General features: G+C 42.8%; 1 protein-coding gene across 4 annotated transcripts in view; it reads left to right on the forward strand.

Annotated features, from left to right (window-relative positions):
- Positions 1 to 24,023, forward strand: part of LOC149142182 (forkhead-associated domain-containing protein / FHA domain-containing protein) — a 500,049-nt gene that overhangs the window by 56,022 nt on the left and 420,004 nt on the right. The gene's annotated exons all lie outside the window — the stretch shown is intronic.

Here is a 24,023-nt window from a genome sequence, read left to right on the forward strand (position 1 = left end):
AGAATCATCATCCTCATCCTCCTCATCTTCATCTTCAGAATCAGTAGATTGAGACTCTATGGTGGGATTCCTACTTAATTCCCCTAGCCCTGAAGTTGGAGATGGTTCCAAGTCCATCAAAGAAAGGTATTCATTGTCAAATGCTGGTTCCTGGCTCTCCACAACCCACTCTGATGATAGATCAATGTCATCCAAAACTATGTTGCTTGATTCAGATGTCTTGTTCAACAATTGGTTTCGCCTCAACTTGAGGTTGTACTGAACATAAACCATGTCATTCAACCGTTGTTGATCCAAATGGTTCCTCTTCTTGTTATGTATATGCTCAAAAATGCTCTAGTTCCATTCACACCTCGAAGCATTGCATGTTTGGCTCAATATCCAAATTGCAAATCTTTGCAAATCAGGGCATTGGCTACCAAACTGTTGCCACCAATAGGCTGCATAAGAGTTGAAGGAAAATAATCAAAGATGCCTTCCAAATGTTGACAACAATAGCAGCTCCAAACAACATCAAAAACAGCTCCAAAAAACAGCTCAAAAACACATTCAGTGTAATACCCTAGGGCAATTTTTGGTCCTAGGGTTTTCTATTCTGCCTAGGTTTTCTTTCAGAAAATGATCAACAGTAGTACATATTCATAACTATATGTAGGCATGAGTAGAAAGATGCAACAACATTACAATTCTTCAACGGAATCACACGTACTTAGGACAAACTGCTCAATGATGTTGAAATATGTAACTAGGTTTAGTCTTCATAATGACATGTAATCATGATTTTATGTGTTTAATGAAAAGAGAAAAATAAATTTATTATTGTTATTCTTGAGACATGCGTTTCATGCTCAAGGGAAATTCATTTCTAGGTCAAGCTCCCGTTGAAAGCTTCTAGGGCTTGGCATTGAGTCTACAAGTCGAGAGTCATTGTCATGTATGAAAGACCCATTTGGGCATGTTAGTTATTGTATAGAAAAATTTATTTGAGTCAAAAGACCCTCGAAGACCTCGTCATGTTGCAAAGATCAAGTCGGCCTATTCAAGTGGACAAGTCAGCATAAAGGGTGCAATTCGACCTAGCAGAAGGCCAATGTATAAGAGAGACTTCGACCTCACTTTGGAGACTCACTTCACTCACACAAGTTCAATCACAAGAGAGAGAAAAGTACGAAGAAAAGAAGGACACAGATTGAAGAAAGGGACAAGATTTGTAATTTGTTTTGGGCTACTTCTCTCCACACATGCGAAAGTATTAGGGCACATATTGCAACAGAAGAGGACGAGTTGCAAAAGTCAAGTTAGGGCATCATCAAGGGCACTTTGCAAGCTGAGTTGCCTAGGAGAGAGAATCAACTCAAGCGAAGAGGAAAGGAGGAAGAATCTATCATTGTTTTCCATACATGTAAAGGCTAGGATTTCTGTAGAAGATTTTATTGGGCATGTCGAAGTTGCAAAAGAATCTACTGGACATATTGAAGTTGCAGAAGGATTTGCTTGACAGGTTGAAGGTGCAGAAGAATCTGCTAGACAAGTTGAAGTTGCAGAGGAATTTGCTGGAGGTCGAAATTGTAGTTGTTGACAAGGAAAGCTCGCCGAAGGACTTGGTATTGGAGGGTCTTGGTCAAGGGTCATAAGTCTTGGAATTCATCAATTGAAGATTCTATAAGAAGAAGAATTCTTGTGGGTTTTCCTCTCAGGTGGAGAGGTTTTGGTCTTGGCTGATCGCCTATATCTTGTGTCCTCTTGTGTTACTGTTCTTTATGGTTTGGTAGTTGTTTGCTACAAAGAACATTAAATATAATTAAGAAAAGGAAGAAGCTAATCAAGTTAAGTAAAAGTACATCACAAGCAGTTATCAAAGTAAGAGAAATCACCTAATGTTGTTGCCCCTAGATTTCTCAACATGGTATTAGAGATAAGGTGACTACATCAAGTAAAGGAAACTTACAGAAGGATACTCAAGGGCCGAAGCACAAGAAGATCATCTAGGAAACATCAAGAGCATGAATCGTCAAGAAGGACTAACCCTCTCATCATCTTGAAGAAAGTAATTAAAAGCATCAAAGAAGACCTCAAAAACCCTAACACATTCAAAGAAATAATCTCATAGTTGAAGTATCCTTGGGAAGCTTACAATCTTCATCGCGAAGGAAAGAAGACCTCAAGAACCCAACATCCACTCAATCAAAGAAAGACCCTACATTTGAAGCACCTTGGGAAAGCCACCTCATTCTACACTATCATCCAAGGAAGCAAGAAGAGGCGTTGTCATCAACATCAAGGGTTCAAGGTGATCTCCCTCTCTTTAAGCTAAGGATCACTTTTTAAGGAAGACATCTTCATCAAGAAGACATCTTCTATCATGATCATCATCATCAAGAAGGCATCAAATTGAAGATATTGTCATCAAGGAGTATCTTCACAAGTAAGTATCTTTTTATCTATGTCTAAATCTATCGAAATGAGTTCATTTTGCAAGGAAAGCAACAAATTGGTTGGGTCATCAAACTTTCTTGCATGGAAGAAGAGGACAAATTTGATTTGTGAAAATTCGGGAACCCAAATCCTATTGCGGCACATGGAAATAATTTTCCTAATTGTTAAATTAATTCTTAATAATTTATTTACTGTTTGCTACAACAAATATTGAATCATTCGCATTGCAACCTACACAAATGAATTGCAGAAGAAATAAACACTGGAAGAAGTACTAGCACACACACATAAAATGACAGTTATTTTTGGACTAATGTCCCCGGAAAAACCCGACTTGGGAAAACCAGTGTAGCATCTAAGGGTTTTATTATTATGCAATAATGAAATAATCTGAGTACAACTGGATGCCGAAACTGGGAATCCTAGATAGAAAATCTGGCAAGAAAAATCTAGTGAGGAATTTCCTCACTCCACAGGCAAATCCGGGCTTTGAACTTTGCTCAAATTGAGCCGTCTAAACTGGCTTTGCCCAGTCACTGCGTCACCCTAGCGCAGTCACTTCTGCACTTAGCTCAGAACAACTTCTCCTCAAGCCGTCTAGTCTGCTTCTGTCCGGGAAAATGTCTCTCCTGCCCTCCGGAACCTCTGCCTAGCTTTTGGAACTGAAACTCAACTTTCCCCAGCAGATTCAAAATTGCCTACAGAGGCTATTGCGTTGCTCTGCGTTAGCCCCACTGTGGCTTACTGTCCCTACCCCTCGCTCACTGCTTCGATTTCTCTGGCTCTCTCTCCAACAATTGAATGCTGCTACTCAAGAAATCAATTTGCTCAAGAAATTGAACTGCTCAAGTTTCAAGTGATTTCTCCAAGTCCCATCGACTTCTTCTTATAATCCTCTGTTGAGACTTCAACTGCCAAGATTGGATCTTAATCGATGGCTAGGATTAACTTGAAGTCGGATCTGTGTGAGTTTCTAGAATATTCACACCATAACTTAATTAATTCTGATTAAATAGTCATATTTCCTAAGTTTAGACTTAGGAAATATTTAAAAACTGACTAATAATCTAATTAAGTCATTTCTAGGTGGAATTTCCAGAAACTATTTCTGGGTTTTGGAGATCTCATGCATTCTAGCCCCTCCACAAAGTTTCAAGGCTAGAACACATCCGATGCTACAAAAAATAACACTCCGTCTTAGTGAGGAATATGTTCTAGCGTTGCTGCTCCCTGTAGCAACACTTGTCTTTGCATCATCTCCTATTACGTTGCTGATGTCTGGCTGCTACTGCCCACCAACTATTGTGCAACTCTGATATGTGTTGCATCTTTGCTGCTGTTGACTCTGTTGAACTACTGCCAACACTGCAACTCCCTCTCCATTTGTTGTTGTTGCAACTGAAAAGCATCTTAAATAATGAATCAACTGTGATCATTATAATGCATCTGTCACTCGAGTCCCTGATTGTTGCTAGTATCTACGCTGTCACTGAGGCATCTGCGCTGCTGTTGACTTTGTACTGTGCCACTCTGCATTGCTGCCAACTCTGCACTGCGCTGCCCAACATGTAACTACAATTAGACTCTATATTTGTCACTCTGGCATCTGGCTGCATCTACTGCCACTGATACATCCTGCTAGAAAATATTGTGGGTCCTAGTAGAAAGGTATTGATTCAAGAAGTGTACCTCCTCAAGAATCCTGCCCATTTGTAGCACTCTGAGGCTACAAAGCCAAGTCACCCCATTTCACTCCTAGGGGTATGTCAACAAACATGGCAAAGTCTTCCTCCAACCCAAAGGTAATCTTATCGATCTCTGCTGATGCTGAGTACTGGTCCTGCTTCTTCTCCTTGTCCTTCTTTCTGAGAGGACACTAGGTACTGTAGTGATCAAGCTCACCACATCTGAAGCACTTGACCTTTGACAGGTCCTTCTTCTTCTTTCACTGCTCCCCCTGTCCCTGACTAGGACCCTTCGATGCGAGGGCCACATTATCCTCCTCCTTCACCTGCTTCGATCCGCTGCTGCTGCCACTGATGGAGCTCTTCACTAGGTCTTGTCTCAACTCCTCTTGCTGCAAATTGGCCCACATCTTGTCCCACCTTGGCAAGGTGTCTCTGCCCAAGATACTTTGGAAAAATACTTGCCACTCCTCTGAGACATTGTTTAGTGCCAATCGTACTAGCTCTGTGGGTTGAGGCGCTGCCCCAACAACTAACAACTGATTCCGGACTGAATCCTGGTGAGGAAGGGGGGGTCTATGCGTTCCCCTTTCTGCATCCTGGTGCATCTCAACTTCTCCTCTAAGTACATCTTCCGCTGCTCGAAAGCGCCTTGTTACAATGTAGAAAGTGTATGCCACATCTCTTTGGTTGTTCCCTTGGCTGCTGTGTCTGATACAATGTGATCCTGAACACCATCAAGGATCAACCTCTTCGCTCGTGCCATCTCCTTTCTGTACTCATCAGTGGGGATAGCTACCACTGCATCTATGAAAGGCTTCAGGCCATATTCATCCAGAAGGAAGGACATCCTTGCCTTCCAGATACATAGTTGGAAGCACCATCCAATCTGTCCTGATCTCGAAGTCGAGTTGTGGACATCTCAAACAATGTAAAAAATCTCCTCTTCCCTTCTGCTCAGCTATTCGTACTCCCTTCTGGAGTGAGAAAGTCTGCACACAACAACTTCTGATTTGCAAGGGAAATTGAACTTTTTGATTCTAGAAGTTCCTTGAGGAAAATTTTCCCTCAGTGCGTGCTCTTCTTCCACCCGATGCTGGTTCTGCTGCTTCAAACCTACTATGTACAGCTAGAGATTTGTTTTGCGAAAAATACTGGCTGCTTCCTCTGCCTCTAGAATCCCTCGATCCAGAGAGATCGAATTTTTTGCCCCCTCTCACAAAAATTGATTCTCCTCAAGAAATTCGACCTCTTGGCCAAGGTGACTGCGTTGCCCCCGGGGTTTCGATTTGTTGCCCCTCAATGAACAACGAAACTCCTTCCTTCTCTATTGAGCTCTCCGACTGATCATCTACGCTCTGATACCATGTGAAAATTCGGGAACCCGAATCCTATTGCAGCAACTGGAAATAATTCTCCTAATTGTTAAATTAATTCTTAACAATTTATTTATTGTTTGCTACGATAAATATTGAATCAATCACACTGCAACATACACAAATAAGCTGCGGAAGAAATAAACGCTGGAAGAAGTATCAACACACACACACACACATAAAATGACAGTTATTTTTGGACCAATGACCCCGGAAAAACCCAACTTGGGAAAACCGGTGTAGCAACTGAGGATTTTATTATTATGCAACATTGAAATAATCTGAGTACAACTGGATGCCGAAACTGACAATCCTATAGAGAAAAATTGGCAAGAAAAATCTAGTGAGGAATTTACTCACTCCATAGGCAAATCCAGGCTCTGACCTCAGCTCAAATTGAGCCGTCAAAACCGGCTCTGCGTAGTCATTGCATTGCCCTAGCACAATCACTTCTGCACTAAACTCGGAACAACTTCTCCTCAAGCCGTCTGGTTTGCTACTGTCTGGGAAAATGTCTCTCCTGCCCTTCGGAACCTCTTCCTAGCTTCTGGCATTGAAACTCAACTTTCCCCAACAGATTAGAAATTGCCTCTAGAGGCTATTGCGCTGCTTTGCGTCAACCTCACTGTGGCAGTAGTTCTCACTGGGAAGGAGAACTATCCTGAGTGGTCCTGGAAGATAAAACACACCCCCCATTTTCAACGAGTTGTGGAAAGGAGTGTGTGTTGAAGATGGAGACAAAGAGCCAGAACAGCCTACCTCAGACAAGGAGTTCGCCATTTGGGAAAATAAGAACAACAAAGCCTATGCGTTAATTACATCATCTGTAAGTGAAGAGGTGAGTCGACATATTTCGCCATTTTCAAATGCTTTCAAAGCCTTACAAAAGCTGAAATAACTCTATGACTCACTCTGCACTTGAAGTTGTTCAACTCATGATTAAACTCTTCACTCTTGAATTACAAAATAATGATCCTCTTGCTCTTGCATCCGAAGTAAAATCTATAATGCATGATATCAAAACCACTAAGGTTGAATTGGATATTCCTTTGATCGCTTTTCTCAAGGCACTTTATCCTACTTACTCTAATTATCTTGAGTCATTGCAAGCAAATGGAAATATCAAAGATATTACCTTTGACTCTCTTGTGAAAAAATCTGCTAAAAGAGAAAAAGCTTTTGGAAAGAAAGCAGCCCCTTAATCTTCTGAAGAGGCTGTGTCCTTGCTCATAAAGAAAAGAATCTTGCCCAAGATTCTTCTAGAGGAAGAGGTGGTCGAAGAGGAAGAGGAAGATATTTCAGAGGCAGGGGGGGGGTAGAGACTCTCAAGGAGAAAAGGCAGACTTGCACTGCATACGCTACAAAAGAAATGGATCACATGATGCCTCCACATGCAAGTTACCTTGGGACAAAATTGAGCAACAAAGAAACCAACCCAAAGGTAAAACTAATGACACAGACCTGAATCCGCTCATTATATTGTGGCACAATGTAATATTGGAGTAAATGAAGATTTATTTAATGCTTCACTTGCTTCTTGGAAAAATGATTGGTTGCTTGATCCAGAAGCAACTTTCCATATGACTCATAGAAAAGATTTTTTTGAAGAATTTACTGACAATGTTGATGGAGCAGTGTACTTTGCAGACCAATCAAAACTCAAGCCATCAGGGCTTGGCACAATCAGGCTTAAATTGCCTGGACTTCCAAACTTCCTTCTGCATCATGTTCTATATCTCCCACAGCTGAAGAGAAACTTGTTGTCCTTGGTCCACATCCACCAACAAGGTCACTCCATTCATATGTTTGATGGCAAGCTTGAGGTGAGAAAAGCATCTGACCACTCACTTGTCATGAGGGGGATAGAAGAAGAAAGGCTTCTCAAGCTGCAGGGTAACTCTGCTCGTGCACAACATTTCTCATACAATTCTCATTATGAAGAAGGTACACTTCCATCAAGTTTATTATGGCATGCTAGATTTGGACATTTGAAATATGACAGCCTTCGCTTGTTGAAGAAAAATGGTGTTACTGGTTTGCCTACAATTCCTAGGAAACTTAAGTAATGTGATGCTTTCATTCTAGGAAAGCATAGCAAACAGTCTTTTCATGATTCACATTCAAGAGCACATAGAAAATTTGAACTGATTCATTCAGATTTATGTGGTCCAATGCCTGTTCCTTCTGCAAATGGAAATAAATATATGATGACATTTATTGATGACTACACCAGAATGTGCTGGGTATATTTATTGAAGAACAAATTTGATGCTTTTCAAACATTCAAGAATTTTCATACATGGATTGAAAATGATGCACAATCTCTTATTGGCTCTATTCGCACTGATAATGGAAAAGAATACACTTCAAATGAATTTGAAAACTATCTTCGCCAACATGAGATCAAACATCAAACAACTGTGCCTTATAATCCCCAACAGAACGATGTAGCTGAAAGAATGAATAGGACAATCTTAAATATGGTGCGCTCCATGATGTTTTTAAAAAATGTAAAATTGATGTTTTGGGCTGATGCAGTTCTATGTGCTGTATATATAAAGAATATATGTCCATCTAATGCTATCAGAAACAAGACTCCCTATGAAATGTGGTATGGGCACATTCCTTCGGTAAAGCATCTCAGGGTCTTTGGTTCCACCTGTTATGCCTTGATACCAAAGGTACATAGAAACAAACTTGGTGCAAGAAGTCGTAAGTGTATCTTCTAGGGGTATTCAAACACCTCCAAAGCATACCGTCTCTATGATGAAGTCAATAAAAATTTGTTGTATCTAGAGATGTAATCTTTCTTGAAACATCCAAAGCTGACAATGTTGTTGAGCGGCAACTTGATCGCTTGGATAGATTCGCAAATGCAAAATCATTTGAAGAATTTGATAATTAGATTCCACATCTTGAAGGGGGGGATTCCTACACTAGATCAACCTGTGGAATCTTCTTCTGAAGCACTCTCTCCCCCGCAAGAAACTCCAACAACGGATGATACTTTAAGTGATGTGATTGATAGAATTGGGAGACTCAATCTTGATTCAGTCCCAACTCAATCAACGGAGCAGCCTGGACCATCTGAGAAAGGTCCCCCAAAGTAGCTAACAAAGACACTTGAAAGTGTTCATCCTGATGATGTTGGAAAGACAGGAACTAGAAATTCAAACCGGCAAAATGGAGGTGATGTAGATGACTCTGATTCACTTGTTGATATGGATGTTTCTTATGATTGTGAATTGAATTTGTCTACAGATTTTGAACCAACTTCCTTCAAAGAAGCTGCTTGTCATGATGAAAGGAAAGAAGTTGCAAAAGGAGTATGATGCCCTCATAAAGAATGGCACTTGGAAGCTGGTTGATCCTCCATTAGGAACCAAATCAATTGGCTGCAAGTAGGTCTACAAGAACAAGTATAAAGCTGATGGCTCACTTGACAAGCACAAAGCCAGGCTTGTGGCAAAAGGTTTTGCACAGAAGGAAGGGGTCGATTATGAGGAGACTTTTTCCCCCACAGCAAAATGGGCTACCAACTGTACACTCTTTGCCCTAGCAGCTCAGAACGGCTGGAAAGTTCATCAAATGGATGTAAAAACTGCTTTCTTGAATGGAGATCTAAAAGAGAATGTTTTTATGTCCCAGCTTGAAGGATTTGCTATGAAAAGACATGAACATAAAGTATGCAAACTTGTAAAATCCTTGTATGGCCTCAAACAAGCACCCCGAGCCTGGTATGAAAAACTAACTGAGCATCTTCTGAAACTCAATTTCAAACATTATGATCTTGATGATGCAACTTTGTTTGTCAAGAAGGTTGGCTAAACAATTTTATATCTTGTGGTATATGTAGATGATCTTTTGATGATAGGGAACAATGAAAGCTACATTGCATCCATAAAGAAGGAATTGAGGAAAGGTTTTGAAATGATTGATTTGGGCTATGTTCATTACTATCTTGGTATTGAAGTAACTCAACATTCGAAGTCCATATTCCTATCTCAAAAGAAGTACATTGAAGATCCGTTGAACAGGTTTGGCATGACAGAATGCAATCCCCTTACTACTCCAATGGAACAAAACACATCCATTGAAGGAAAAGAATTTGAGGATGCAACAAAGTATGGACAGCTTGTAGGAAGTCTCAACTACCTAACTACTACCAGACTAGACATTTCGTTTGCTGTTGGAATCCTCTCTAGGTTTATGCAAAAGCCTTGTGAGGGACATTGGTTTGCTGCAAAAAGAGTTTTAAGGTACTTGAAGGGAACTCAAGACTTTGGAATCAAGTATACACAGGTGGGTGACTTCAGCTTGATTGGATACTCTGATTCAGACTTCGATGGAGACAAAGAAATTGGGGTATTTACTTCAGGTTATGCTATGAGTCTTGGATCAAGAGCTGTCTCCTGGAGATCACGCAAACAATAAGTTCCAGCAGATTCCACAACAGAGGCAAAATATGTGGCAGCAGCTGAGGCAACAAACGAAATTGTGTGGCTCAGGAAAATTCTTGAAGATTTGCAGGTAAAACAAATACAATCGACTCCACTCATGGTTGACAATACCTCGGCAATAAAGTTGGCCAAGAACCCAAGGTTCCATGATCGAACAAAGCACATCAATACTAAATATCATCTGATTCGACATCATGTTGAGGCCAAAACAATCCATCTCCGCCATTGTTCCACTAATGAGCAAATTGCAGACATCTTCACCAAAGCGCTTGGAAGAGAAAAGCTTGAAATATTTAGAACGATGCTTGGACTCACCAAAATCCCTTCAGATTAAGGGGGGGAATGTTGACACCTAATCATCAGAATTGGGTGAATAACTGAAATTTATGTAAATAAATAATAGAAAATATGAAGAGTCACCGGGAGATGAAATGAACAGTCTCTCCCTCGTGTATATAATAATGACCAGCCTGAATGAATAACATGAATTTATTTGAGGAGTTACCTCCTGGTCTGACAAATTAATTATGATTAATTAGTCATATTTTTTAAGTTTAGACTTAGGAAATATTCAAAAGCTGACTAATAATCTTATTAAGTCATTTCTAGGTGGAATTTTCATAAACAAATTCTATGTTATGGAGATCTCATGCATTCTAGTCTCTCCACAACATTTCAAGGCTAGAACACATCTGTTGCTACAAAAACTAATATGATCCTCATAGAAAATGAAGTCATTGGACATGTTAAGGGCTCAATCACTAAACCTCCAAAAGAAGAAGCTCAAGCTCTAGCCAAGTATATGAAAGGAGAAATAAGGACTCAAAGGATCCTTATAGAATCCATTAAGGCCCCCCTCATACCTTTTGTTGCAAAGTTGGAGACATCAAAAGAAATCTACGAGAAGTTATTAGAATTATTCTCTGTAAGCACCAATGGAGAAGTCATATCTTTAAGAGCCAAGCTATACAAGATGAAGATATCAAGGGAAGAATGAATAACCTCATACTTCATGAGGGTATCAGAAATGTGAGACCAACTACAAGAGTTGGGAGAAATAATGTCCGATAAAGAGATGACCACAATTGTGCTCAATGCACTACTTGATGAATGATGGAGAGAAAGAAGCTTCCCCATTTAGTGAACTTTAGTCATTGTGTAAGATTGAAGAAACTAGGTTGAAGGCAAAAAGCGATGTTGGATCAAACGATAAAGTTCAAGCATTTGCTACCATGGCTAGGAGGAAAGGAAAGTTTGGAAAATTTGGTCCTTAAAAAAAGAAGAAGAAAGATATGTCGAAGATCCATTGCTATGGCTGTCAGGAATATGGGCATTACAAGAGAGATTGTATGAAATTCAAGGACAACAAGAGGAAAGAAAGAAATGAAGCTTGTATCACCGAAGAAGTGGAAGAATCTGATGAGAAGAAATCCAAATGGATAGATCTTCACTATTAGGATTTCTCCAATGCATAACAAAGAGAAGGAGGTGGAAAGACCTCCACCATGGTAGTCAGGATGAGAAGCATTATGACGAGATGCATCTTAGTAGAAGATGGCATCATACTAGAAGCATACCGTTGAAGCAAGAGCTCATGCCATCACTAGAGAAGTTTTAAAGAATAGTTGAAGTAGAAGTATACAAGGATGTAGCAGTCATCATATAAAGGAAGTAGCTCTTAGTAACCTCATTCAAAGCATATATAGTACATATGGTTGAAAGAAAGTCATCTAGCATGATAGAAAGAATTCATCATACATCATCGTAATGAAAGGAGCATTTGCTGGATGCGGATAATCTAGATCCTCCATTGGAATCTTCATTAGAAGGTTCACCTCTGCTTGGAAGAAGAAAGTATCTTGTTGATTATTCCACCATGTGTGGGATACATTTTTTAGAAGGATGATGGTATGATGACAAAGGAAGTGCAACAGGTCAAGACGATTGAAGTACTCCCAATCAAGGAAAGGAAGCTGTTGAAGGAAGTCTAGATGACTAAAAGGTGAAAAGAGGTATGTATATATTTGATAGATTAAGTCATGTCATCATATAGTTGCAGACAAGTATGGGTAAATGCTCTACCTCATGAGCATGATCAAAGAAAAAGGATATTTTCCTTTGAAAAGATGCATGAAGGCATGGTTCACATATTGATAAGTTGAAATCAACATAATATGTCCTCATATGGAATATGAGGTAGTTGACAAAGATGAAGGAACTATGAGTTCCTGGGAAGTAATATGTGAAGATTCAAGAAAAAAAGAAGAGATTGTGAAAGATGCAACTACGGTCATGTAAGAAAAAAGGAAGTCAATATTCGATGACTAGAAGAATTGATTATGACATCTCCATAGAGAAAAAGGTTGTGATAAGGTCCGTAAAGAAAAAGAGACCCTTGACATATGAAGTCTTGGAGATGTGTTTATGAATGTGCAAGATGTTGCAGGCAAGCAAGATGTCATAATGAAAGGCCATCACAAAAGATAACTGTGATTTGATGTCCATTTTTGTTAATTTTTAGATAACAATGGTATGTTCTATGCTTAAGAGCAATTTACTTCAATTTTTCTTATTAGCCCAATATCAATTTCTAGATTAGCAATCACATTAACATGATAGTATTTGCAGATAGAACATAAATAAAAAGCAGAAGACAAGCCAAGACAAGAGGATACAATATTTGGCGGATGCCAGGGAAAAACCCCCATGTTGGGAAACCCTTTGATCAAGTCTTTTTATTATTCTTCAAAAGTTCAGCAGGGAGAGAGACTACAATATACAAAATTCACTTGCCCAAACACAGTGAAATTTGTCCAGTCAAACAATAGTCAACAGGATGCCCTAACCAGAAAGTCAACGCTGGTCAAATCAACAAAATTACACCTCCAAATCAACTCAGTCAAACCCAGTCAATTCAACTTCCAACAACAGTCCAAATCAGCCCAAAACAGTCTTGAAGAAATCGATCAAACTTGGTCAACGCACAGTGAAACCTACGATCAAACTTGTTGCGGTCAACGCTAGTCAAACAACACAAAAAATCTTAGTTTTTGTGCCAAAGAATGTGGCCTGCCCAAACAGAAATATTCCCAAAAAAATCACAGTCAAACAAGGTCAATCTTGCTGCAGCTTGGTCAACGCAGAAATCATAAAACCCTAGTCAAACTTTTGCATGTGTGGAGGAGAAGAAGGTTGCCTGAAGTTTGTACGACCCAATCAGATGAGGAGAGAGTGAGATGTGTGAGATGATGAATGTCTAAATGAGGTAGATGCTTCTTCTATTTATATGCAACATTGATGGTGAAGAGACATGACTTTTGGGCTTTTGAGCCTACATTAGATTCTTGGTTGACCTTGACAATTTTTCCATGGAAGAAATAAATTTATAATTCCATTTATACATGTTAGAATGAGATGATGTTAAGATCAATCCTACACCTCTCGGAAAGAGGAATCCAACAAAAATATCATCTCCATCATATGAGCTGTCCAAGGTGGAGTTTGGCCCTAGTTGCCAAATTTAACACTCCCTCTCAACTAAGGAGAACTCCACCAGCCAAACCATTTGACAATCTGTACCATCCTTGTCATCCCTGCTCTGTTGAACTATGAAGAAATTATGAAGAAGAAATGATCGAGAGTGTATCATACCACTCTCCACTGACGCGAAGCTAGTGTCCATTAACCCCAGATCAATATCGAACATCTTAGCATAGGGAGTATGGTAGTACACGATGCGTCCATCAGTAGTACTATGGTCCTTATCCTCATTTCCCAACTCATTGGCCAGATGAGAGGTACTTCCCATGAGTCGCAGACTGCATGGGTAGGATGTATCGGCAGGAGAAGGTGAACCACTCATCCTCCTCATATGCCATAGGAGAAGGTGAACCACTCATCATATGCATATCTCAACCATCATGGGGTATCACAGGGGAAGGTGAACTACTCACTCTATACACAGTGCACCTCTAGGGGAAGGTGAACCACTCACCCTATGGTCGCTCATCGCTCCAAGAATTACCCCAAGCCCCTCAAAGCTCCCGAAGCTCAATATCCAACTCAAACGGGACCCTCATAAGAGGGTCTCTCCACTGATGGAGCTCTTTAGGAGAGCTCGCCTCAACTCCTGCTGCTGCAAGCTATCCCACATTCTGTACCATCCTGGTAGCGTGTCCCTGCCCAATATGCTTTGGACAAAGACTTGCCAATCCTCCGAGATACTGTTTAGTGCCAACCATACTAACTCTGAAGGTTGAGGTGTTGCCCCAACAACTGCAAGCTGGTCTTGGACCTCTTGAATCATGGTGAGAAAGAGACCTATGCCTTCCCTCTTCTGCACCCTAATGCATCTCAACTCTTCTTCTAGGAACATTTTCCACTGCTCAGAAGTACCCTAGTGTAGCGTGGAGAGAACTACCCACATTTCCCTAGCAGTATTCTTGCTAGAAATATGCGAGACTGTGATCTCGGACTCCATCCAAAATCATCTTCTTCGTCCACGCCATCTCCTTCTTGTATTCCTTCAGCTGATCTGCATCTTGGGGAATTGCCACCACATTCTCTATATAGGCTTTCAAGCCATATTCATCTAGAAGTAAGGACATCCTAGCCTTCCATATGACATAGTTGGAAGCTCCATTCAACCTATCCTGATCTCTAAGCCCCTTTGTGGTCATCTATAATCAAGTCGAAAACTCCCTCTTTCCCTCTGCTTGGTCGTTGCTCTGCTACTCGCACTCCCTTCTGGAATGTGCATATATGCTAGCTGCTATTGCCAATCTGTCTGGAAAAATCAAACTTCGGAGACTCGAAGTTCCCTGAGAGAAATTTTCCCTCTGCTATGTGTGCTTTCCTCTTCCTCTCGATGCTGATTCTGCTACTGCAAATTGCTGCAAAACCCTTTGCGTCTAACCAAGGAATTTTCTCAACGAAAATCTAAGTTGCAGCTACTCCCTCTGACTTCTGGAATCACTAACTTGGGCCACTCTACCTTTCTGCAACCCTGCAATTGAAAATTGAATTTCTGCCCCAACAATTCGGCCTGCCTGTCTGGGCACTGTGCTACCTCTGAAAATTTCAAGGATCAAGTTTCAAACAAAGCATCAAGGCAAGCTATAGGAATCAAGATCTGCATTCAAAAATCAAGACCCAGATCAAAGAAGCAGCCTACAACAACAGTCTACAACAACAAGGGTTTTGGAGAACAACAGTCAAAAGATGAAGCGTTCAGATCTCAGGATACATGGCAACAACTTTGGTGACTCCCACAGTTTCGATCTACAACATACCAGTGATAGTCACTATCTCAGATTGAATCCTTTTCTATAAAGAACACAGTCCTGAAATCTCGGATTCTCAGAACTTAATGATACATATTTGAGGGCATATATAGGAGTTTGAATAGACAATACTCGATATAGAAGCTATACTAACTGATGGGTCTCTATATATCATGGCAAGCAACCTCAATTTGATGCTGCATACTACAAGGTTCCTTATGTAGCCCAATTATATCAACAGTTTGTTGGATATATAAATCAAGATAGCTTGAAGGCAAAGAAGGCAATCTTCCTATCAAGGATCTCATTCGGAGGAAGCATCAATACATCTGCCCCAACTACTACCAACATGATCAAGGTGAAGATTTCATCTTCACAATCAAGTAAGTATCTTTTCATTCTATAATCAAGTTTGGTTCTATGACTTCATGATTGCAAGAAGATCTATAGGTTGGATGGGTCATCAAAGGTTCTTGCATGGAATAAGAAGGATTGTCATAATCCTTATGGAGAAGAGAAGTCAGTGAACATATCAAGGTCTCCTTTGAATTCATAAGAACTCTTAAGGTTCTCTCTTTCCTATGTAGCAAGAAAGGAGACATAAAAGGGATACATGAAATGCTAGAAGATATACTCTCTGAAATGCAGTAAAGAAGGTATCAAAGAATAAAGAAATATCTTCATGAGATCTCAATTGGGAGATCTGAGAAAGATGATAAGAAGATAATCATCTACGTTCTTAATAAGCAAGATGGCAAGTGTCCTTGGGACATGGAAGTTTCCTCATGCAACAACTTGTGGTATCTATGCAAGATGGAAGAAGGACAAGTTATGGACAAAAGTGTTGAAGGTTAAAAAGACTTAAACATGTGCAGAAAGGCAATGGAAGTTTTCAAGACAAAATAGTATAGCTAAGATTCAATGCTATGGAAAGGAACTCATATCGCCGGATGGAGGAAGCTAAAGAAAAAGGCCAAGGAAAGAGGGAGTAGCAGACCTCTACTATAAGTGAGATGGTGTCCCTCACAAAAGGGTCTTATCACAAGCTCCAAATCTTCTGCAGATATGATGTAATATCCCTAACTCGGAATATTCCTCAAACCCCAGCAAAAATCCCAACCAAATATGTGCAAATGATATAATAACCCAGAAGTGATAAAATAGCAGTAAAACAACATATAATAATGTAAACCGGAAATATAAGTAGATACACAAGAAATGCAGCGAGAAAATGCTAAGCCATTTTATTATATTGAGCAATAAACTGAGTACAAGAGGTGAACAGACAGATGGCACCATGACTTGCACAAGGCAAGTGAAGAAATACTCTCAGAATGACAAGAATGGCCTCTCTGTGTGGATGCCGCTGCTGTGCTGTTGCTGTTGCTAGGAAATAAGTGATGATTTGGGGCTGCTCCCCTCCTCGGAAAAAGCTGAAACTTTGGATTCGGGCTCTACTCAAGAAACCTAGAAAAACCCAAAAAGCTTTCCTGGAATGGCCGACCCTCGAAAAACACCCCCTTGGGGTTCTGCGCAGTTCCTTGATGCCCTGCGCTGCCACTGAAGAAAACCCCTCTAAACTCTGCCTGAAACACTGCCTGAAACCCTGCCAAAATCCTCCAATGAGACAAGAGCTGGACCCCTGCTCAATCTCCCAGTAAAAACCCACCTGCAAGACCCCAATCCAGCACAACAACCAAACAGAACTGCGTCCCTCTCCCAGTGCTGCGCAGTCCTCCAAAACGCTGCTAAAACTGCTGCTGGAATGCTGATGAAACTACTGCTGAAACACCAAAGGAAATACCTTGCCCGAGCAGGCACTCGAAGTCCCTCGGGGCTAAGGGTGAGATCTCCGAACGGAGACACTCAATGCACTAAACAGTGCTACAGACTAGCTAAACAGCCAGTGTGCTCAGAAGTCGAAACGACTAGCTCAAAATGCACATAACTGAATGATTCAAAATGAGGGGGCTCCTCTCTATTTTGTAGCCTCTGCCTCTCACAATCCCTAGGCTCATGTCCTCCTGCGTGAATCCCCTCTTGCCATGATTTCTTCCCTCCTGCGCAGTCCCTCCATGTGTCTGCGTGGGCCCCATTTCTACGTCCCCCCTGGCTCCTCCTTAAGTCACAACGTTGTGCTACTAGGAAGTGACTTTTTATTCTTAAAGTGAGTTATGTCCCCCGTCCTCAATTTCTTATTTATAAATAACTATAGAAGGCAAAAATTGGGCAAAATCGAATATTCCAATTAGCCATGGCTAGTTAGGAATATTACAGTCTCCCCTGGCAAAATGTTGCTTGTCCTCAAGCAACTGAAGTGATGGATGCTACAAGATCTTCTCACTCTCCCAAGTGGCATCCTCATCCGACAAATTCTTCCACCTCACCAAGAATTCCCGGATCGTCCTACTCCGCAGCTGCCTCTCCCTAGTATCAATGATAGCCTCCGGCTGCAATACCAAATGCCCCTCATCATCCATGGGTGGTAGCTCATCTTTCGCTGTCACCTACTGCCCCAATGCCTTTTTCAGGCATGATACATGGAAAACGTTATGAATCTCGCTGCATTGGGGCAGCTCCAACTCATATGCAACCTGTCCAATCCTGCGTATCACCCTGTACGGCCCATAAAAGTGAGGCTTAAGCTTCTCAACCCCCTTTTGTTTTAGTGACGACTGTCGGTATGGCTGTAACCATAGGTAGACCATGTCCCCTACCTCGAACTGTCTCTCCACCCGACCCTTGTCGGCATACAGCTTCTGTTGGTTCTGTGCTATAGCCATGTTATCCTTGAGAGCTCGGAGAATATCCTGACTCTCTTGGATCCATATATTGGCTCTGGTAGCCTTGCTATTACCAAACATCACGTCAGCAAAAGATAAAGGATGATACCAATATAAAGCATAGTATGGTGACATACCAATGGACATGTGATGTGAAGTATTGTAGCAGTACTCCCCTAGATGCAGCCACCTCAACCATGCTCGCTGCTGCCCACTGACATAGTTACGCAAGTAGCTCTCTAGCCACTTGTTATCTATCTCTGTTTGCCCATCCGTCTGTGGGTGATAACTGGTACTCGGTGTCAACTCCATGCCCACCAACCGGAAAAGCTCTTGCCAAAACCTGCCCATGAAACGGCTGTCCCTATCACTAACGATGGTCTTAGGAAGACCATGTAGCCTGAAAATCTCTCTAAAGAACAGCTCGACCACTTGTGTTGCTGTATAGTGTGCGGATATGGCAAAAAAGTGTGCATACTTTGTCAGTCGGTCAACGACGACAAAGATGCAATCCTTGCCCTGTATCATTGGCAACCCTGTGATGAAGTCCATCGAAATACTCTCCCATTTCCCCTCCGGAATGGGAAGAGGCTGCAATAATCCCGCGGGATGGCTCATCTCTCCCTTGTTCCTCTGGCAAACATCGCACTCCCAGATGTGCTGGAGTACGTCCTCCTTGAGGCCCTTCTACGAGAACCTCTCCCTAATGGCCCTGTAGGTTTTGGTAAACCCCCGATGTCTTGCCAACGGTGAATCATGTGATGCCTAGAGTATCTTCTTCTTGAGCTGAGACCCCTCAGTCAAGAAGATCCGGTCCCTGTAATAGATGATCTCATCGACCACCCTATACCTGTCATTTGCCACCTGCCCATCCAGAACCTCACATGCAAACCTATCCTTGGAGTACTCTACTAAGAGTCGAGCCCTCCAGTCTGTATCCAAGCTCATAAGAGACAACGTGGCTGGTCTAGGTGAAAGGGCATCTGCTATCACGTTGTTCTTACCCTTGACATACTCAATGTCAAAGTCATATGCTTGGTTCTTGCTGATCCACTTCTGCTGCCTCTCCTGTAGCTGCTTCTGCTCCAAAAAGAACTTGATGCTGTTGTGATCAGTCCTCACCCTAAACCTGTTACCCACTAGATACTGTCGGTACTTAGCCAATGCATGCATGATGGCCAACATCTCCTTGTCGTATATAGAATACAACCTCTCATGCGGAAGGAGCTTCCGGCTCTCAAAGGCTATAGGGTGACCTCCCTGCATCAACACTGCGCTGATCCCCTCTCTCGACGCATCACACTCCAAAACGAAAGGCTGCGTAAAGTCTGGCAACACAAGCACTGGGCAGCTGCTCATAACCTCCTTGAGCCTGTCAAAGGCTCGCTGTGCTGTATCTGACCAACTGAAAGCCCCCTTCCTTGTCAAATCTGTCAGGGGTGCAGCAAGCTGTGAGAAACCTTTGACGAACTTCCGGTAGTAAGTACAAATACCAATGAATCCTCGAAGTTCCATCACATTTCTCGGCTTCGGCCATTCTCTGATGGCCTTGATCTTCTCCTCGTGGACCCTCACTCCGTCCACCCGTATGATGTGTCCCAGATACAACATCTCTGTCAACCCAAACTCGCACTTGGAGAGTTTGGCATAGAACTATTGCTCCTGTAAGATACGAAATACCCTCTCAATGTGCTGGAGATGCTCCTCCCAAGTCCTGCTGTAAATGAAAATGTCATCAAAGAATACCAACACAAACTTCCTCAAGTGACTATGGAAGATGTGATTCATACAGGACTGAAATGTAGTTGGGGCGTTGGTTAGCCCAAAAGGCATCACCAAGAACTCAAAGTGCCCATAGTGACACCTGAAGGCGGTCTTGGGAATGTCCTGCTCCCTCACGCGAATCTGATGGTACCCAGATCTCAAATCAATCTTTGAGAAGAAACGTGCCCCTCTCAACTCGTCCATCAACTCATCGATCCTGGGTATGGGGTACCTGTTCTTCAGGGTCTTCTTGTTCAGGGCCCTGTAGTCAATGCACATCCTCAATGTACCATCCTTCTTCTTCACCAACACCACAGAAGAAGCAAAAGGACTCGTGCTCGGTCGGATATGCCCAAGAGCCAGCAACTCCTGGATAGCCCGCCTAATCTCATCCCGGTAGGCCTTGGGGTGCCTATAGGGGGTGGTGATCACTGCCTGGATGCCCTGCTCAAGCTCGATAGTGTGCTCAAACCCCCGATCTGGTGGCTGTCCTGGTGGAATCTCTCCAAACACTATGGCATACCGATCAAGGATGGACTAGATCTCTGGATGTACCGTCTGCCCTGTAGTCCCTGCCTCTGATGCACGCAACTCGACTGCCCACTCCATGTCTCCCTTCCGGAAGACTGCCTCCATCCGATGAGTCGACACAGTCTGAGGCGGATCTGTGTGCTGTCCTCGTATCTTCTCATGCCTCCCTGTCTTCTCATCATCCCACTCCATCTCTAGGGTATTCCAATCCGTCGTGACCTTCCCTAGAGTAATAAGCCACTGAACACCCAGTATCATGTTGGTGTCTGGAATATCGACCACGAAAAAGCGTTCAGTCAACGTGTAGGTGCCCATCGTCACTAAAAGTTCTGGAACATAACGAGCACACGTCATGGTCTGATCTCCTGGGACCAAGATTGAAAACCCATCGAAGCTCTCTGTCTGTATACCTCTTCGCTCAATCATCTGGGCATCAATGAAGTTGTGGGTCGCCCCACTGTCCACTAACACTGATACTCGCTGGCCACATACTGTCCCCCGTACGTGTAGCGTTAGATACTTGGGAACTCCTTCCAATGCTGCAAGGGCCCCTCCGGTAGGTGCAAAAGATGCACCACCTGCTGCTGGCGGTGGAGGTGGCAAAGGTCCCTGTATGGCATGGCTATCTCCTGCCTCCACATCATCCTCGTCATCCTCTTCTCCACTGCTCTCGGAGAAGACCTCAATAAAATGTGCTTTGCCAGCAACACATCTATGTCTCTGTGCCCACGACTCCTGACATATGAAGCACAACCGCTTCTTCTTCAGCTCCCTCCTGGCATCGTCATCAAGTTGTACTCGTCCTGGATTCCCCTTTGGAGGAGGAATCCTCACATCCTTCCCCTTGGACTGAAAAGTCTGTCTCTGGGGGTAAGGTGTTCAGGTCCTGGGTAAGACATCCTGTAAGTCCCGGGTCCCGTTGATAGCGTCCTGGAGTGTGGCCGGTTTAGTGGATCGGACTAAACCCCGAAGTGGCTCTGCTAACCCCTCAACATACATATAGACCCTCCGTGTCGTGGATAGGTCTGACACCATCACGAAGACCCTCAAGAAATCTGCAATGTAGGTCTCTGGGCTCCCCATCTATTTGAGCCTCGTCAGCTCAACAAAATGCTGCTCTGGATCCCTCTGATCAAATCGCTCCATCAGTCTCCTGGTAAACTCGACATATGTCGTCACTGTGGAGTGCCCCAATGTAACCATCCCATGAAACCACCAATCCTGGGCCTCGCCATCCAAATGTAATGTTGCCACCTTGATGGCCTCTGCCTCCGACATCTTGTTAAGCTGGAAATAAATGTCCAGCTTCTCCACCCAAGACTTTGCCGAACTGTTTGATGAGCCATCAAACGTAGGCAAGTGGAATCTACTCGCTGCACGGTGGTTGTCGCCATCATGGTTATGCCGGTACCCTCTGTGATGGTCGCGGGGTCTGCTATCCCACTGGAGCTGAACAAAATCTATGAATGAGAGGGCTTCCCTGAACTCCTACCCAGAGGCCTGGTACTCTGCAAAATAATCGCCCATATGTCCGGGCTCTGCCTCTTGTTGGGCTACGGCCCCCGTGTCTGCTCCTAAGAAAGTGGGCATGGTAGAGCGTGTAGGGGCATGTGAGGCCACTTGCTGTGCAATATCACGCTGCTCTGGCAAGTGATGGGATGCACCTGATCCCTCACCAATCTGAAAAACTCGTGGGCTCTCACGCTGTCTGGCCTCTACTGTTGTGAATCTCTGCCCCATCACCTCAATCTGCCTTGACAGATCCTGCACTGATTTGAGGAGCATATCCACAAATCTCTTCCCGTCCTCGTCAGCCATCTGTTCTGCGTCCACTACTGGCTCTCTCTGTTCTGCGTCTACCACAGGCTCCACCTGTTTTGCGTCCACCACAGGAACACAGTCTCCCTCCCCGTAGGTATTCTCCAACCTACGTCCAGTGTCTCTGTACCTCCTACCTCTGTAACAAATGTAGGGTTTTTCCCCTGGTGTCATAGATTGCTAGCTCCACAGGTTGAGCCAGATCTATGCTTTGATACCACTGTAATATCCCTAACCCGGAATATTCCTCAAACCCCAGCAAAAATTCCAACCAAATGTGCAAATGATATAAACCTAGAAGTGATAAAATAACAGTGAAACAACATATAATAATGTAAACAGGAAATATAAGCAGATACACAAGAAATGCAGCGAGAAAATGCTAAGCCATTTTATTATACTGAGCAATAAACTGAGTACAAGAGGTGAACAGACAGATGGCACCTCGACTTGCACAAGGCAAGTGAAGAAATACTCTCAGAATGACAAGAATGGCCTCTCTGCGTGGATGCTGCTGCTGCTAGGAAACAAGTGATGATTTGGGGCTGCTCCCCTCGGAAAAAGTTGAAAGTCTGGATTCGGGCTCTACTCAAGAAACCCAGAAAAACCCAGAAAGCTTTCCTGGAATGGCCGACCCCCGAAAAACACCCCCTTGGGGTTCTGCGCAGTTCCTCGATGCCATGCATTGCCATTGAAGAAAACCCCTCTAAACTCTGCCTAAAACACTACCTAAAACCTTGCCAAAATCCTCCAATGAGACAAGAGTTGGACCCCTGCTCAATCTCCCAGTAAAAACTCACCTTCAAGACCCAAATCCAGCACAACAACCAAACAGAACTGTGTCCCTCTCCCAGTGTTGCGTAGTACTCCAAAACGATGCTAAAACTGCTGCTGGAATGTTGACAAAACTACTGCTGAAACACCAAAGGAAATACCTTGCCCGAGCAAGCACTTGAAGTCCCTCGGGGCTAAGGGTGAGATCTCCGAACGAAGACACTCAATGCACTAAATAGTGCTGCAGACTAGCTAAACAGCTAGCGTGCTCAGAAGTCGAAACGACTAGCTCAAAATGCACATAACTGAATGAACCAAAATGAGGGGGCTCCTCTCTATTTAATAGCCTCTGCCTCTCACAATCCCTAGGCTCACGTCCTCCTGCGTGAATCCCCTCTTGCCATGTGTTCTTCCCTCCTGCGCAGTCGCTCCATGTGTCTGCATGGGCCCCATTTCTGCGTCCCCCTTTGGCCCCCTTGGCTCCTCCTTAAGTTACAACGTTGTGCTACTAGGAAGTGACTTTTTATTCTTAAAGTAAGTTATGTCCCCCGTCCTCACTTTTTTTATTTATAAATAACTATAGAAGGCAAAAATTGGGCAAAATCGAATATTCCAATTAGCCATGGCTAATTAGGAATATTACATATGATCATGATGATAAGATGCATCGTGGCATTATGGAAACAAGAGCTCGTAATATCACCATGGGAATCATGAAGGACAAAATCCATGGCAGTCGAACATGAAGGACATAGCTGTTAAAATTGGCAACCAGGGCAAAACTTCATGTGGGTCATTTTATTCATGGTTGATAATATTTTTATTAGATTCCTCTCGTCGAGAGGTGTAGGATTGATATAAATAATAAAGATCATCCAATTCCGATAAGTATTCATGGAGATATGAATTTATTTTGATTATGGAATTATTATCAAGCTGACCTACAACTCATGTAGGCTCAGAAGCCCAACAGTCGCATCTATTCACCCACCAACGTTGTGTATAAATATAAGAGGACTTTTCCTCATTTGGTCTCACTCATCTCATCACATCTCTCTCTCTCTACTGCGCAGATATGAGTCTCTTCTCTACTGCGCTGAAATGGGTCTCTCTC

Source organism: Pinus tabuliformis, chromosome X (assembly GCF_031772625.1).
Source record: "Pinus tabuliformis cultivar Carrire ecotype Pingquan chromosome X, CPIR1, whole genome shotgun sequence".
In the NCBI taxonomy this organism is placed as follows: Eukaryota; Viridiplantae; Streptophyta; class Pinopsida; order Pinales; family Pinaceae; genus Pinus; species Pinus tabuliformis.